This window comes from Silurus meridionalis, chromosome 23 (genome assembly GCF_014805685.1).
Source record: "Silurus meridionalis isolate SWU-2019-XX chromosome 23, ASM1480568v1, whole genome shotgun sequence".
Taxonomy (NCBI): Eukaryota; Metazoa; Chordata; class Actinopteri; order Siluriformes; family Siluridae; genus Silurus; species Silurus meridionalis.
The window spans coordinates 14,785,783-14,804,636 of record NC_060906.1 but is presented as its reverse complement, the minus strand read 5'-3'; the positions used below and the strand labels follow the sequence as shown (position 1 = coordinate 14,804,636).

At 35.7% G+C, this 18,854-nt stretch overlaps 1 protein-coding gene across 4 annotated transcripts in view; it reads left to right on the top strand.

The window, feature by feature from the left end:
- The first annotated feature begins 4,509 nt into the window (after positions 1-4,509).
- LOC124376730 (1-phosphatidylinositol 4,5-bisphosphate phosphodiesterase beta-4-like) overlaps positions 4,510-18,854 on the top strand; it is a 68,312-nt gene continuing 53,967 nt past the window's right edge. For 2 of the 4 annotated variants that reach the window (XM_046835954.1, XM_046835950.1), the window contains exons 1-3: positions 4,511-4,752; positions 7,839-7,883; positions 17,796-17,858. The gene's annotated coding sequence lies outside the window, so the exon portion shown is untranslated. Of the gene's footprint in view, positions 4,753-7,838; positions 7,884-17,795; positions 17,859-18,854 lie in introns of all 4 variants that reach the window. The other 2 variants (XM_046835951.1, XM_046835952.1) reach the window with 2 other exon arrangements.

Sequence of the window (18,854 nt, the reverse complement as noted above, 5' to 3'; positions counted from 1 at the left end):
CAATTATTTTAGTATATCTTCTCAACAGACAATACTATAGAAATTAAACTCAAATATATTTTAGAGTAGTCAATGTGCAGCTTGTATAGCAGTACAGATTTACTGTCAGCAATAACTCAGAAATTATGAGTAAGTACACCCTAAGTGAACATGTCAAAACTGTGTCCAAAGTATAAATATTTTGTGTGAGCACCACTGTTATCCAGCTTTGCCTTAATCCCACTGGGCATCGAATTCACCAGAGCTGCACAGTTTGTTGCTGGGATTATCTTCCACTCCTCCATAATGGAGCTTTTCCACCTGCCGCTTGAGGATGCCCCACAAAAGGGTTCAGATCTGGAGACACACTTGGTCACCCATCACCTTCAGCTTTCTCAGTTGTCATCTTGGCAATGTGTTTGGGGTCGTTATTGTGTTTGATAATGACAGTTCTGAAGGAAGGGCATCATGTGTGGTTGATGTGTGCAGAATGTCACAGTACATGTTCCATGTTTCCCTCAATGAACCACAGCTACCCAGTACTAGCAGCACTCATGCAGCCCCAGACCATGATGCTACCACCACCATGCTGGACACAATCTGAGCCAAACAAGTTTATCTTAGTCTCATCAGACCTATTGACATGGTTCCAGTAATTCATGCTCTTAGACAGGTTGATTTCAGCAAACTATTTTTGGGCTTTCTTGTGAACCAGCTTCAGAAGAGGCTTTTTGTCTGGGACCACAGCCATGCAAACCGACATGTTGCAGTGTGCGCCATATGGTCTGAGCAATGACAAGCAGACCTTCTGCTTCTGCAACCTCTACAGCAATGCTGTCAGCACTGAAGCATCTGGTTTTTTTTGAGCAGCTTCTGCACCTGACGCACATCACAAAGACTCATGTTCTTTGATGGACCCTTGCGAGGCCTGATCTTGGAAAACCTCTATATGACCCTGGCCACTGTACAGTAACTCAGTTTCAGGGTGCTACCGATCTTCTTATTGCCTAGGCATCAAAGCATGTACTCAAAGCACCAAATTTTAACTGCTCTAATACAAGATACACAAATTTGTATGGTCCCATCAAGCAGACAAAAATATGAACATGATGAATAGGACATGTGGCTTTGCATGGTTAAACTACATAGAGCTATTATCACTTAGAGTGTACTCACTTTTGTTGCAAGCTATTTTGACATGAATGTCTGTATGTTAAATTATTTTTTACAGGACTGTAAATCTGTACTGATATACAAGCCTCACATTGACTGCTCTAAAATATATCCAGGTTTAATTTCTGTAGCATTGTCCTTAAGAAAATATACTAAAATGGTTGCTGAAATGTGAGGGATGTACTGACATTTGTGATATACTGTCTATATATATATATATATATATATATATATATATATATATATATATATATATATATATATATGAGACCAGAAACTTTCATCCAGTCATTAGGAAGTTATAATTGGCTGTCATACAGAATTTATGTAATGTGTAATTATAATCACATCCTGAACTGTTAATCCAAGCACCTGACATTAGTGATTTAAGAGGCTGTGGATGTACGGTGAAAGCAAAGACCTGAAAAATGATAGCTAGAAAAAGAAGGGATGTAGGGAGACATAGAGACACAGCACACATGAAAGAGAATAATTCAAAGCGAAAGCCGGCTGTGATCACTGTTCGGCTTTGGCCTTTTGCTCTGATATGTATCAAAGCTCAAACCGCATGCGTCTATCCACTAGAGGTGAATTCTCTGTTGCTTACATACAGTACTGTTTTTTTTTATGTTGCAATAGTTTTCCTTGTATTTGTTTTTTTTTTCTGCAATGCAAGGATAATCAAGCTTGGACAGAAAATAGCATGATTACCCTAGTTTCCGTCAGATGGTCTTTCATGATTTCTTGGAATGTGAAGATAAACTGTGTAGTCACTGTGATACTGTATGGTGTTGAGCCTTAAGGCATTTTGGCGTTGGGTCTAAATGAAGAAAATAAACTGGAGCACTGAATACTACAGGTTTTGTGTTGTGTGTAATCTTTGTTGAGGGTTATGTGTATGCACAGGTGTGTATCTTCTTTTTTTTGGCAACTTTCTGTCATTAGATAAGGCTTTAAACTGAGGAGAAGCAGACAATGTCCAAGGCTTCATGCATTCCAGCAATCAGGAAGTGGGCTAATTAACTCTGAGCTGTACTCAGAGAAGATATTCTTTTAATATCTATCACCCTGGAAGTTACACAAGCCGTGGCCATGCCTCCTTCTCTTTCCTGGGAATATTTTGCTTGCATTAGTTTAGCAGAGACAGGAGGTGTTAGATAACTGCTCTAATGAATCCTATCTTCGTAAGGTGATGGTGAGATAGTGTTATGTTAATATTTGCAAAGACAATATACAGCTGGTCTCTTTTTCCATTTTTACAGGCAATAGACATCCGGGTAGTAGCCGACTAAACTCTCAACAAGGTTTTGAAGGGCCATTAATTAGAAAGCATATTTTAGGCAGTGGAGGTCCCAACAGGTCCATATTTGGAATCACTTCTTAACTAGGCTAAAGATTTCACTGCAATGATGATTACTGTATTGAGCAGTGGAAATATATATATACATAAATACATATGTTAAAAATGTGTTTGTTTTTATTTGGTAGATTTGACAGTTTGCCTACAGCTAATTACACTGCCACTTTTACACCCACACTGTTGTAATCACATCTGCTGTGTTGGCTGCAGTCTCTCACTCTAGAGAACATGAAAAAAGAAGAGAGAAAAAAAATAATAATGTAACATTATTACATGTAGCATCAAGTTAAATGACATGCATTCTAACAATCAAAGCATAAATCTTCTTGTTATATTATGTTTGTTGTACAATATTTTCTTCAACTTATTGGACTAGGTTGTTAAATAAAAGCATATAATTTAGTAACTACTTTACCTTAATCTTGAGCTACTTATGAATGGAAAGGAAAAAGAGAAAATTGTAATACAAGTACTGCTCAAAATTAACAAAATGCTACTTTTATCCCCATTGTTTTTTAACCCTAACCCTAACCCTAATCTAACCCTAGATTTCTTTAACTCATCTCCAGGAAATAATACCTTTATGTGACTTATAAATTAATTTTGGTTATTCACGTACTGGGGGAAATCTAGCAGCTAACTGAAGATTTAATAAAAGCTTACAAAGATCCATCACTTGGTGAAAAGTTTTTTAATGTCACATATACATTACAGCACAGTAAAAAATAATTTTCTCATACTTCAGTGATATCAGGAAGGTAGGGTCAGCCATGATACAACATCCATGGAGCACAAAGAGTTAAGGGCCATGCTCAAGAGACCAAGAGTGGCAGCTTGGCTATGCTGGGGGTTTAAACCCTGACTTACCTCTCAGTAACCCTATGCCAAAGAACTGAGCTAGCACTTCCCATTTATTACTTATACAGTATTCCATAAGCCCAGGAAGAGTATTTCAGAGATAAACAGTGCCACCCCTGCCTGCATTTGATTATTATTATTATTATTATTATTGTTGTTGTTGTTTTGTAACAGTAGCAGTTACAGTAACTGCAGCAGTGCAGTTTGTAAATTGAACAAGCATGTATAGCTACCTTTCTAATGGTACTTATATTGTATGCATGCATTTTATGTTAGCCCATATACATGTATAGATGACTGTAGCTACAGTATATGATTTTAGATGAAGATTAATACAGTGTTTATAAGGTACACCTGTGCCTCCATGCAGTTGTTAAATTAGGAATGCAAAAATGTATGCAGAAACAGTTCAAGAGCTTCAGTTAATCAAATCACATCAAACATCCGTGCAAGAAGAAAATGTGATCTCCACAACTTAGGCATGAAAGTTGGTGCCAGATGGGCTGGTTTGAGTATTTTAGAAAATCTCCTGGGAATTTCACATGCCACAGTTTACACAGAATGGACTTACGCATTGTACTGCTGTTACATGATCTAATGATTAGGTAACTGCATAAATATTCTGAATATAATGTATAATAAATATAATTTCCTAATAAAGTGAACCATAAGTGTATTCTACCCCACTTTAAATTGACAAAGCGGGTATCCCTGGCCAGCCATTGTAAAAAGTAGAGGGTCTGGATTTGGTCTATAAGGGGAGAAGGCGATGTTCAAGCTCAGAAAGAGCCGTTGCAGTAACATGACATAAATGTGACATAACCCAGTTTCTGTCACATGGCTTTAACTGAGTTCTTGGAAAAAGCAGGCTTGCAGCTGATTAGTCGACAGCATTCAATCTTTAAGTTCGTCTGTTTGATAGGTTTCGGTGAATCCTTGCTTTTTACTTGTGTTTTTGAGTTGCTGGAATAGCTGCATTGGAGGGCATAGAGGATATATACTTCAGCATACTGTTGATTTTTTTTCCCTCCTCCTTCTCCTCTTCCTCCTCATCCTCCTCCTCTTTAATTGCTGTAGTTGCTGGAGGAAGGGCATTTGTGCATGACTCACTCCCCCTGCTAACCTTTCATTCATTCAGCAGAGAAGGAGAGAGAGAGAGAGAGAGAGAGAGAGAGAGAGAGAGACAGACAGAGTGAGAGTGTGTGTGAGAGAGAGGGGGGGGTTTCTGTAGCGGCTCTCCACTGGAGGGCGAGAGGTAACGCAGGAGTGGGCAGCATTATCAGGAGGCAGGGACACACAGACAGTACAGCAGCTGGACAAAATCCGGCCCGGGGATCTGACCAGCTCCGGATTTACAGCAGCTCCTGAAATCAGCAGTTCACGTAAGAAACAGTGATGTGTGTGTGTGTGTGTGTGTGTGTGTGTGTGTGTGTGTCATTTATGTGCTGGTGCCTGAGCAGATTTTTTTCCTCTTCATTTTTTGGTGGTGTGTCCTAGATGTTGCTGGTTGACTCGGGAGGTCCGAGATCGAGTGAAGGGAAAATCGGTGGTGTGTGTGTGTGTGCATGCGTGCGTGCGTTTAGGAGACGACGGCGGAAAGGAGAGCCCTGGATAATTAGAAACACACTGTCTTCATCAGACGTGTGTTTCTTTGTTTGTATGTTTGAAGTGGCTTCCAGTAGCCAAGGGTACTAGCTGGAGTCGTTTGGCACTGGATTTGTAGGGATGAGGGCAGGAGAAGGGGGAAATAGTGCAGGGCGCAGCTGCAGCGCCTCGTTTTGATCCCGTTGCACAACGCGACACAACACAACGCGCGCGTGCTCACGTGCTATTTAGGTCTAATTTGCATCGGTTATTGCATTCAAATAAATGCTGTGGATGGTGTTTGCTGCTAGCTTCTCGCCTAGCTTTCTGGCTGTCAGCTAGCACTTACAGGAGCACCCGAAAGCAAAGCCGGGCACATACATTACAGACTCAGCCTCATCCTGCCAATGTCACACTTATCCTCCATAATAATGTGCTTCCCCACTATTATTTGTTCTGCTTGTGTTTTGGTTTAACCAGTTCGAAGTTGATAACAACCTATTAAAGATAAACTACACACGAAAACCAGGAAGCAAAATAAATGCATTAGTTGTCTGAATATTTATTAAAGTAATTCATCTTTATACAGTATATATCTACGCCATTTATGTCTTATAGAGCTGCATAATAGAAGTAAATGTAACATAATAAAGGAAATGTTACACAATGTTTGTTTGTTTGTTTATTAGTGCAACATACTGTAACATTAGTGCATGTTTTCACAATAATAATTAGACCTACTGTATGCAGTGTTCACTTGTCACTTCAGGTTTTAAACATACAAGAATTCAGTTTAAAAGTTACAGTGGATTCAACTGTGTGTTGTGCCAAATTATCGTGCATTTCTGTGTGTCCTATAGTCATGGTATCGTTTCATAAGAATTACAAACTCAGTTGAAAATACAAGTGCATTGCATTCACTGGTTTTGAAGCCTTTTTTATTAGATCAGATGGCCAACATGAATCATAGGGACTAGTATCAAACTCTTTAGGTTGCACCTGGACTGGTATATTTACTGTATAGTAAGATTGATGTTATTCATAACATATATTTTAGAATTCTCTTTGCAATTATGAATTAGTGAAAAAATAACAGGTGGCACATTTTTTCCAGGGAACTTGATCTCTTTTTTTTTTGTGATCAGATGAGTGATAACACTCGTCCTATTGTTTAGTGATTCGTGGTCAACCCTTTCAGTTATTATTGTAAATTATTAAGTAAAGACAGTGACACTAATAGGAAAAGTGTCTCATTAGAGTAAAGAATGCATGTCTGACTGTCATTGAAACATGGATTGCAGTATTGACAGCACAGCCTTTGCGTTCTATTGGATAAATATACTCTCATATTTCCGAACTGAAGATGATGTCATTAATCTGCATAAAAGATGTGTAAAAAAATGTGACACATACTCTTGTTTCTATTGTCAGATTAGAATGATCTTAGGTGATCTTACAGCCTGAGGTCTTTGCTCAGCAAGTTGACCTATGGTTTATGGACACCTTATTTCAGGGGTCCCTAAATTACAGCTTGCGGGCCAAATACTGCTCGCCCCCACATAAGTAACCCCATCTGAACAATGCCCGAGACATATTTTTAAAATTTCATTTTAAATCTATGTTTTATATCACATCTGTATTTGATAATAAAAATTGGCTTGTGCTGTTTGGTTTTACACAAGAGACTGTGCGCTGCACAGAGAGCGCTATATTATATTTATTATTTATAATGTATTCATTATATAAATATATTAATGAATTAATATATTCATATTTTTTCTCTTTAGCATATTTTCATGATTTAGTACTTTTTTTGTAAATGTTTTTTTTTTTAAACTTCTGTACTATTTTACATGGAGTGTTATGTTTGTTTTGATCAAGTATCCATATTAAAAACTTCCGGTTGCTTAATCGGTTATTAGCCAGTGTGATTCAGCTCAGCTACCGGGTATCGGTTGACCTCTAGTTATTAACATAGCCTAATTATTTGTTAGATTCACCCATTAACTTTATGCATATGCATAAGTAAATGTTTTGATTTCAATAGCAATGAATTTGAAAAATGTCTTTATGAAAGTAATAATGCTCTTTTGGTGCATAAGAAAATAATAAACTAATCTAGCATTAGGAGGCATAATGAATACATTTAAAATCATAAAATCTCCACAATAATACTGGTAGTTGAAGTCCAGCCCATGTCATTGTCTGTTAAAGACGGACCCGGCCCCCTAATAAAGAAAAGAAAAATGATGTGACCCTCATAGAACAAAGTTTGGGGACCCCTGCTATATATAAGCAAACGTATTATTAACAAAATAATGAAGGTGAAGCAGATATTATGAAAAGTGCGAAAACGAGCGTCTACACAGTCATGCAAACAGTGACAAAAGTGATAACTGCACTCTGTTTTCTAGGTTACTGAGCACAGCTTTACCAGTTCTACAACATTCAGGTTTCTATTTGCATCTTAGATCTTTGTGAAGTGGCTGCAAGTCCTAACACATTTATCTGTTTACCAAAATAAAATGGGAACAGAATGCTTTAGACAAGGCCTTGATAAACACTGTAAGGGTATTTTTTTATGTGATAGATGAAAACAGGGTGGCTCTCAGTGTTTCTTGGTGTCGTTGTCACAGACAGATGTTTATGTAAATGACTCTCGATACAGTCATTTTCTGCCTATTGTTCTTGGATGAAAAGCAATCCAAATATAATTTCATTTAAAGCTTATTGATTATAAAAATGAAATCTTCACCTTTTTTTAGTTTGAAATTGTTTTTTGGTTTATTTGAATTTTTTTCTTGCTTTATTTAGATTATGTTTTTAAGATTAAAAAATGTATAACCTTTAATAAATGAATCTATTATTTATTTATTTTCCACAGGACAAGATATGCTGTTGTCCTGGTGAAACACTAGATGCAGCACTGGTGAGTTTGTTATTTTCTTTCTTTAGTTTTCATAAATGTAGCCTTTGCCCCATAGAATGTGTGAAAACGGGAGAGAAAATGAAATATATTTCCAAGTGCTTATCTTTGTTTTGTAATATAGAGGTCCAACAGGTATCCATGTGTGTCAAGTAAAACTTTCACTGATGTTGGTTCCTACGAAGAAACTGGAAGAACTCTGTAGAAGCAAACCAAAGAACGCTTTAGGATGCCAAATGTGACACTTATTGTCCGAAGGGTCTGCAAAGTAATATTAATTTTATAAGTAGAGTAAGAACCAGTCAGTAAAAATAAAAAAAAATAAAAAATAAAATAAAAATCATCATCTATGAGTAAGAATTCTATGCTATACAATCCTGCATTTATCTCAGTGAGCATACAGCATTTATATAAACTTAAAAAACGTGCTTTTTCCTTTTTTGTATGTGCTTACATCCAGACAAACTAAAAATAGACCTCGCATAGGTGATTTTCAACACAACATGAAGGTTTTAATTGAATGGGTTATGCAAGGTGACATGGCTTTTAATCTGTCCAACAGTTCTTTAATATATTTACTACTTCTGCAGCAGCTCTTTGTTGGTTTCCTATCCTTTTTTTGGGGGATTGGTTAATGCAAAAGCACTAAAACGCTGCTGATAGATTGTGTGCAGGTGTCTCCTGTTCTCCTGTCTTACTTTATGACTAAACGCAAGCCTTGCTCTAATGCTTGTTAAAGGCTTGGTGTTGCATACCAATCGCAAGGCCTGGGCTGTCGTGGGCTCAGTGCGTTTAAGATGCTGCTGTAAAATGTGTCAGCTGCAGGGTTGCTGAATGTAATGTGCGGGTTTTGCATGTTGTATGAGACCTTGTTAGTCGAAATGACAAACTGGCTTACATTAAACTGCTTGTGTTAAATTTATAGCTTTGCAAGGCTAAGTTAAAGGCCATTTCTGTTCGCTTTCTGTTAGTAGTAAAAGTGTTGTAGTATGGTCAGACAAATTGGATATTTATTCAAATGCAGTTTATATATATTGATACATATACATAAATATAAATATACATACATATATTTTTATAGACCTTCTTGTTTTTCCAGTATTGGGGAGTGGGTTAAAACCCAGTCTTTTTAAATGTCCAGAAAAATTAGCAAATTATACAACAATACAAAAGGGTACAATTAATATAATATCTTGCTGACATTGGTGGATTGATTTTTACTACTCTAAATAAAAAATATCGGGAGCAGAGCTGCGCTTCACTTATCCACTGATTTAACAGCAGGAATTAAATTAACAGTTCATTCATTCATTGTATCTCTAGTAACCATTTTATTCTGTCTGATCAGGGTCTAAGTGATCTGGAGGCTATCACTTTTACAAAATGGATGAATTTACCTTTGTTGGGATGCCAGTCCACCACAGAGCATTGTGGGCATTTACACACTTATTCACACATAGGGCCAGTTTTCTGTAGCCAGTCCAGAAAAACAGAGAACCCAGAAGAAATCCTTATAAAACACAAGGAGAACCTGTGAAACTCCACACAGACAATAGTCTATCTCAAGATTGAACCGTAGAGTGTGGAGATGTGAGGCAGCAACGCCATTATGTCATCCCTTACTTAATTAAGTGTTGATTTCATCAAATTGCTCATCAAGTCGACATTTGACTTGTTTTGTATAAAATTAAAATGTTTAATAAATTTTGAAAGAAGAGAACGGTCAACAGGTCTGAAAGTGCTTTTGTTTATTTTATGGTACTTTAATTTCCCCAATGATCTCTGACCTGGAATACCCTCCATCGTACCAGTACATAGTGTTCAGGACTCATCCCTATTAGGGAACATTAAAATCTACCAAACGAATTCCGTTCCTGGACTGCATATGTGAGTCTAAAAATACTTAGGAACAGTGCAAACCAAAAGCTATTATCTGCTCTTTCTAATTCCATCCCCCACTGGAAACACATCCCTCTGTTCACATTCACTCAACCTGGGCCTCAAATCACTGGTGGCAAGGCTGCATGTGAACGTAATTTGCACTTTCAATTAAACTGTTGACCTTTGTTTCATAACACAAAACGTGACTACCTTAGATCTTTACTTCTGTATCCACTCATTTTTGAGACTAACACAGTGAGCTCTTGGTGTTATTTTCGTAATTTTGTAAAAATTTGAGAGTAGGCTGAGCTTGTTTAGACAGGAAATGAAATATATGAGAATCTTTTCTGTTCAATAGCAGGGTTTGAACATCCAAGGCTGTTCACAGGTGCATAAAAGACAGATTATATAACCAATTATCTGCTTTTTTCTGAATCCATACACACAAATGTATACATTAATAACATTTATGGACTTTAGAACTCTCAGAGTTTCTCACACATAGTTTAACAAGACTCATAGCCATACTCAAAAACTCTCCCTCAATTTACTGCATTATTTAGGCAATCATGGGTTGAACATTCCCTGGGGTGAAATTAATAGAAAACAACACGTACCCCAGGTGTGCTGCAGAAACCTCCTAGGTCCCCAGTTTGATCCTGATCTTGGGTTAATGTCTGTGTTACTGTTGTTTATAGATTTTTTTGGGTTTCTTCCAAGTTTCCTCCCAATTCCCATTAACAGGCTTGTAGGTGGATTGGCTACACTAAATTTCCCCTGCATATGAATGTATGAGTGTGTTGGTCCCCTGGCATGGGTGTATTTTTTGATTCATGCCTAATAGTCCGGGAAATGGCTGCATGACTGTGATCAACATAAAGCACTTAGTGTAGATAACTGAATTTTTTAGTAACATTTCACCTAAAACAGCATTAGGGTAGAGGTTCATGCACAAATATAAGTGCTGATTTAATTTACCTAAATTACTCAAATGGTTGTATCTGCATTAGAGCTGTAGCTATCGAATATTTTAGTAATCGGGTATTCTAGCTATTAGTCAATTGATTAATCGAGTAATCGGATAAGAAGTACTTTTTGTTTATTAAATAGCAATACTAATTATACAAGACAGAATAAGACATGAACAAGTAATTTGTTTCCTTTTTAGAAAATTTTACATTTTATTTTGCATACAAGAATATCTGAGAAAACTAAACTCATTAAGTGCATTTCATTGCCATTTTACATCAAAATGCAAATACAAATATGTAAATAAAAAACATAAATAAAAATACATTTCAGATTATACTCTAAAAAAAAAAAAGTAATCGCACGTACAGTGTTTTCTTTATGTTTTGGTTTGAAATGATCCCAAACTTTGGAAATTTTTGTCGTTTTCTTTGGCCTGAATCTATGGAAGCCTATTTCCACATAAACAAAAAGTTTGCCTAATTCTGACTTTTTTTTCTCACAATTGCGACTTTATTTCTCGTAAACATCCAACATTTCTGGTGAATCCACTGTTAACCATGTTGTCGGCCTGTTTGCAGTTTGAAGCTGTTGGTGTATAAACGAGGCCTCCTCTGCTTCATCTGTCTTCTCCTCCAGAGCTAATTGTTAGAGTTCTCTACAGCAATCGAAGACTTAGCTTGAAACCATGCGATTCTATTGATTGTAGCCTTTCTAATTTTCAATGTGTAAAGCTTTACACATGGCTAAAAAAAAGTTTGAATTGCGAGAAAAAAGACGGAATTAGGCAAAAATATTTGTGGCGTAAACAGGCTTCCATATGAATCCTCTCCTCGCCCCTCGCTGTTTTCTTCCGTTTCTCAATTTTTTTTAATTCTGCAGCGTCTTCTGAGTTACCTGTCCAGAGCGCTCTGGAGTTTAGTGGGTGGTGTGTCAGTAATATTGGTCTGTGGGGAAACATAATGCTTTGTCTGTGGTTAAGTAGAAGTAATTAGTCTTGATGATTTTCTTTTTGTATTTGAATTACTTGAGTAACTTGAGGACTCTTTTCAGCCCCAATCTGCAGTCTTATTGGTTACTGCATTAAATAGCATGAAACAGAGTGAAAACAATGACCTCAGGAACTCCACAAGAAAATCACCATCTCTATTTCTGCTTCATTTCCTGAGTTCATGTCCACGCTAATACACAGACATTTGGACTTCCTTCTTCCAATCTTGTGATCATTGGGAAATTGTTGTGGTATAGAGGAATAAAAATAAGGAATACCTGACTCTTGGTATAAAGATATTTTGTGAACTACATATAAATACTGGCTGTCTTAATGATGCTGTTGTATCATAGAAATATATCATAAGAATAATTGTATATATGTATTTATAATAAATCCATAGAGCCATCATTAGTGCTGTACCATTGTGCAATTGGATTTTAAAATGGTGACTTTAGGCTGACATCATATTAACACTACTGTGGCTTGGCTGTACGTGGCAGAAAAGCTGCAGTCAATAGGGGGTGTGCATTCTATGAATGTGAAATTCATAGATAAGAAAACCACATGACATGAGGACCACATGACATTACTTGTAGGCAAATCACATTGCTTGTTAAATTTTGCTGTGCTGATGGAAACTTCATGACGCATTTCACAGACTGGGCTATTTCAGTAGTCTGCTATCACACCATTTATTATAGAGCAAAGTATGCATGGCTGTGCTGCAGAATCAAGTGAAAGGCACCTACCTGCCACACAGTGATGTGTGAAACCATTCATAAACGTATGATTGTCTAAGCACAGAAGAGAAGGTTTTTTTCCATCATCACTACTGCTCAAAAACTGATGTACCCTGTGTGCATGGAGTTGTACAGCATAAATATCATTTGGGTTAACATTTAGCTAGGTAGTGTTTATATTCATACTGAAAAGTACTTCCCTCTCCATAACAATTTATTCTGTTTTGCACTTGAAAGTGATTTCTTAAGTCCATTTGCTTTGTGCATATTGTGGGTTGTTTTTAACCTATCCACACTTTAACATTACATTATGTAAATTTAGAGTAGAACGTTCTGCAGACATGTATGCTGTGGAATTTAAAGAAAGTGCCACTTCTTGTCCCTGCATCTAGTATTCACTGCAGAAAAGCATCAGAAAAAGTAAAATAAAAGAAAAAACACACCCTTTAACTTTTTAATAAAGTGTCTTATTAAATGTAGTTTTATTGTTTTCATGTGATATTTGTGTGTCTGAAACAAAATGCAAATTTTGATTATTGCAATTACCTGCACATTTGTATTATTTTTATTATTGTTGTTGTTATTATTATTTATTAATTAGAAAACTATCTGTATTGTTTTGAATCTTAAAGGTAATAGTGTGCAGTTTGGAACATCCTTTTCTGTTAGTTGCGTATATACAGTATATATAAAACTGGTATTGAACCTATATTAAACTACTGATTAGCTGTCAGGGCTCAATTTAAGCTCACAGTAAACTATTTAAAATGCTTCTTGTCATGCACTGCACTCAACGTCCTTACATGTTAATTAAAGCCATGAACCAGTTGCATTGAGTTTTTCGAGTGTATCTTGATTCGTGCATTTGAACACTATTTAAAGGTCGGTGTAGTTTTTTTGTCTCTGAACTGAAGACTTAGGAACAGATTTCACATTCTTTCACATGGTTTGTCATTTTCAATCATTCTACATGCAAAACTATTTTAGGAAACTGAATTGAGGAAAGGGAGACTACATTACATGGGTTTGCTCATCACTCTGCAACAGCAGTCACATTCCATCACATAAAAACTCACTATTCACATTTATCACATTATACACCAATATCAAGTCCAAGGAGAAAAAGTAACCAAGTATAAACTGCAAACACACACAAACATCATGAAAAAGAAATGACAAATCGATTTACTACTGTATGAGGACAAAAGTACTGCTATCTTAGCTCTTTGTGTTTTAGTCAAGGTGAGAAAGATTTAAACCAGACAGTGCAGGATGTTATGGGTTTTCTATTACCAATAAATAATGTATATGCTACCTATAGCAGTACATTGATTGCACTAGGTATTTTCCACTGTGTTTTCAGATGCAACAGCAAATGGAACATGATTTTAGATAAAGTGTCAATACTGTATTTCTGCAAACTTCTTAAAATCAACAAAAAAGTCTGTCTGAAGTTTTTAATTTTCCAATAACACGATGTACATATTATTCTTTATGTAATAGGTACATCGTGTAATTGGTAAATTTAAAACCTCAGACACATACCACCTATTTATAGATTATTTCAATAACTAGTGCAACCAGTATGTTTATGCCTCCTATACCACGGAAATTTGCCAATAATTGCAATATTGGATTTATTAATGAACTACACTTTGTTGTAGAACTTTCACGAGACTTACGTTTATAATATCTTCTCATTCTTTATTACCTGTTATAGTGTTGTTCCTTTATTCCTTGCACAAGACAAATAGAAATTGTGCATTTGTAATGATAAAGAGATTGCAAATATTGATGCCCTCTCTCTCCTTTTAAAACGGCTTTTTTTTTGGTAAAGAAATATACTTTTTTTAAATCTCTCTATTAGAAGCTTTCAATTATTGTGGAATGTCTGTCCTTTGTGTTAGTACCCAGGTAGCAAAGACTTCTGGCTCTATAATGGCATTCAGTCGGCACTGGCATATGGCATGTGAACCAAACATTGGTGGAAATGGAACCATTTTTAAGGTGGCAAACAAGATATGGGCCAGTTGTTAAGTGTCTTATTTAGCCAAGAGGTAAAATCTAGAACTGTGGGCCTGATATGTGTGACCAGTCTCAGCCCATAGTTAAAATGTAATTTTAGATATTTCAGATAGTAAGGTTATAATATTTTCATACACACAGCTGTTTCCTCTATTCCTGTTTGCAATGTGGGTTTATTGCTCTCTATCAACAAGGTTTCATCAAACAAATAATTTTGGTAAGTTTAGATAGAAAAATGTATGGTAATTTAATTATAAAACTCTTTATAATCTATAATAACATTAAACTTATTTCATATTTTCTCTAAACCCTTTCATGTACAAGGCAAGGCCAATGTTCACACATATTTTTTCTCTCCCAAAATGTCCTATTATGGCAAAAAAATAAAATAAAATAAAAAAATCGAACAATTAAGTCGCATCTAGAAAAGCACAATGGTTTTGCAATCAGGTTTTCACCTGATTGTAGTGTCACACACTTGTAAATTTGTCTTTTTGTTCTATTTTCAAGTGTTTTTTCTTTAGTTGAAAGTGTATAATCTTGCGATTTAGCTGGTTGGTTTGGTTAATGGTTTAGGACGCTTTAACCAAGATCAAAAAAGAAAATGAGAAAACTACTTTCGGAACTGTTAAAGAAGAGGGTGGACATTAATGCACTCTTGAGGCTGCACTTCACTAACGGTTGTGGCCTTCTTAACTCTGGAGCAGAGCGTGCAAAGTTTGGTAAATGATCATTGAAATTTTATATATACTGTATGTATATATATATATATATATATATATATATATATATATATATATATATATATATATATATATATATATATATATTAGTTTGACATTTGTTTTTTGGGGTATAGAGTTAGTACAGTATATGTTAACAACGTTGGAAAGTAAATGTTACATGTATGCTTCAGTGGCTGTAAGGCGTAACCACCTGACATTTGCGGCCACAGAAAAAGAAATCAATTACACCAGTAAAAGATGGCTATATTTGGCCCCAGATAGGGACAGTGGCAGAACAGAGAGGATTAAGAGAAAAAAGCGTCAGGAGAATACAACAGGCTAACAGACTTGTGGCTGGTTTGGATGTTGTATTGTGTTGTGTTGACTTGTGTACACACTGCTGCTTGTTCATTACCTGAAACAGATGTTCAAGAGCTTTTTGAAACACCACATTGACATTCAAGCATTATAATTTTTTTCTTTTGTTAAAATGTAAAATGTTTTGTTTAAATGTAAAACAATAAATAATTGTTTCAGAATCCTGTGGTTGTTTAGGCATTTTTCATCTGGGCCAATATATCTGTGTATAAAGTGGCTAGAACACCTATTGACCAAAAAGATTCGAGAGACATATTACAGCATTATGGTCTAACTGCTATTGTTTTAGTTAGTTTAGTTTGATTAGTTAATAGGAAAGCATGAAGGAATCCCCACAGAATAAGATTATTATTTTAGGCAAACATGAGTAGTTTTAGAATGAGCCCTGTATCACTATAGCAAATTGATAATAACATTTGGATAGCTTGAATATTTTGCTTTTTCTTTAAAAAAAAAGGAAGATACTAATACATTTTAATTCCTCATTCGTGTCTACACAGCATCCCTCAACAAACACAGAAGGACACACAGATTGATAGTGGTTATGCCTGGGCTTAGTCACGTGTGCTGGCGTGTGTGAGCAGAAATAATTGCCACTGAAGCTGGCCCTTAACGGCACGCTTCCACCTGTCTAATGAAATTTGCTAATTAGGCGGTGGGGGAACGGAGGTGTGTGGTGTGGTAAGATTGAAAAAGGCACCAATGCAGATTTAGACAGCGAGCAACAGACCTCATTTCTGCTGCACAAGGGACGTACATAGTGACGCAAGCACCCGGAGAGCTTGAACCTTTCTGTTTCATACACTCAGTTGTGTTCAGACATTCTCTCTTGCATCCAAAGTCCATCCTGTTGTTTCTGTTCCTCATGAGCTCTGGTGTTCCCTCAAAACATCAAGCTGTGTACCGAGGTTAGAATTCACCTCATGATTACTAAATGGGGGGTTAGACCCAAATAATTTTTGGAGTCCTGTGTTGAATTTTTTATTATTATTTGTATTATTTGGTTTCCTGGGTTTAATCACTGTATCATACAGCATTCATACTTGTACATAACTATGTCATGTCATTTGAGCATGTTATCTCCCAACATCTATGCACAATCTTTGCACAGAATATGGTATATTACTATATATACAGTACATATATTATTGCCTACTGCACCTTCTGTACGTTATCACGCTCACCCCTGTGAATATGGACCCCATACCCTTATTTATCACATGCTATTTATTTATTGTAAATAGGCCACTTGTGCACATCTGGTTAGATGCTAACTGCATTTCATTGGCTATGTACATGTACCTTGCACAATGACAATAAAGTTAAATCTAATCTTATCTGATCAAAAATGATGTAAGCAAAGCCCAAGTTACTTTTATGAATACGTCCACAGTTTTAAAGTTTTACCTACCTATCAGCTGCACAGTGCTAATAAACTTCGAATGGAATCGTCTTAAGTCGTCTTTCTGGTCTCAGTAGCGTGATGAATATGAAGGTGGCTTTGGCAACACATCTTTCAGGAAACATCATTCACTATACAATTACTCCCACTACTACTTCTATAAGTGCAGCAGCTTTTCTGCCCCCATGCTATTTTAAGAACTCTGTTTGATATTTGTATTTATTATGCCTGGAAACAGCAGATGGTTTTAACTTTGGTAATACCTAAACCTGGTCAGGGATACACTGCCATGCTAATATCAATTTGAGAAGTTGATGGTGGTGTATTTTTCATGTTGACTGTGTTTTGTGAATGTATAAGTTTCAACTCCAGTGGTTAAGGATTGCAGCATATTGCATCAACTAATCAAATTAGGGGAATATTTGTGGCCACATACAGTGTTTCCTAACACAATCATTTCTGGCTAAAAATAAACACAACTCATTAATGTTATTTGCATGCTGTCAGGTGGATAAAAACATTTACAACTGAAGACTCATTCAGATCATTTAGACTATAAATCCTTGCTTAAATCCGTGCTTGCTTTGATAGTCTGTGGACTATAAAATTATCAAGGAGTTTAATGTTCTTTCTGTGTCTCATTAGAATCCACCAAAAATTCTGCTAGAATGGCATTTAACACTTGAGACATTTTTATCAGATATTCTTAAATCCAAGCATATGCATAACATGGTCATGCGATATTCTTATTTACTTACTTTTTATTTCATTGATGATCAAACTTTTTGTCTTTGTTTACAGAACATCCTCACCCGTTGTCCTCAGTCGTCCATCTTTCCCTGACACAACTCTAACATCTTTCTGGTAAGACTGAAATTATTATGTCTTTGAATTCATTTTCAGAATTAATTTGGGGAGGCCAAACCACTCACACAATCTATTAAAAATGTGGAAGGATACACTTACCATGAGTGGAATTCCTAATCGTCTGACATTCTTGAATATGTGCTGATGCATGCCTCCTGCATTTCCTTTTGTCTCATGTCTAGACTTTTTTTTCTATGGGTATATACACAAAATTTGTTCATTTGTACAGTAATTATACCAGATTAATAAAGCAAATAAAAGTAAATTAAACCCAATACTGTATAAGTACAATGATTATTGTACATAAGTCGTGTTTTTCATTTGTAATTTTACTGCATTTTATACCCGGGCATATTTAATGAAACTCCCCTTGAGCAACATATAATTAGCTGACTGCAGTGTGTAATGCCATTCCAGCATCAATTCACATCAATCTTCACCACATACTGCTGTAGGCCACTAATCAGTTTGCCATTTTGGGATAGAGTAAGCTGTGCTTGCAGAACTGAGACAAAATTGTTCAGTGAATAAAAAAATATTCATAGCTATCCATGAAAAATATCCAAAAAAATTAAAAGTTACTAAAGTTTGTGTTTTGTGGAAGGTCTGTAAAACAAATTAGATTTTTGTCACTTTTAACAATACACCTTTTTTGTCAGATTTATTTTATATGGATCATCCCTTATATAAACCCATGTTATTGAATTCTAATGAAATCGACAACATATTTGGAGGGCTTTAATATGAATCTAAAATGTATATATATTATTCTTTCTAAAATGTATCCTTACAGCCTATACTATGTTCAGCAGTGGTCTTATACAAAAAATAAATCAACACAGTTTTTTAATCAGATTTGAACATTCAACAGTTATTATTATGTAGGTTACAAGTAATTATTTATATCCAGCATAATTATTTATATGCCTTATTTTTCTACAGTTTATAGCTGTAAGCATGTTGATTAAAATCACAAGGCACATTATAAACAAT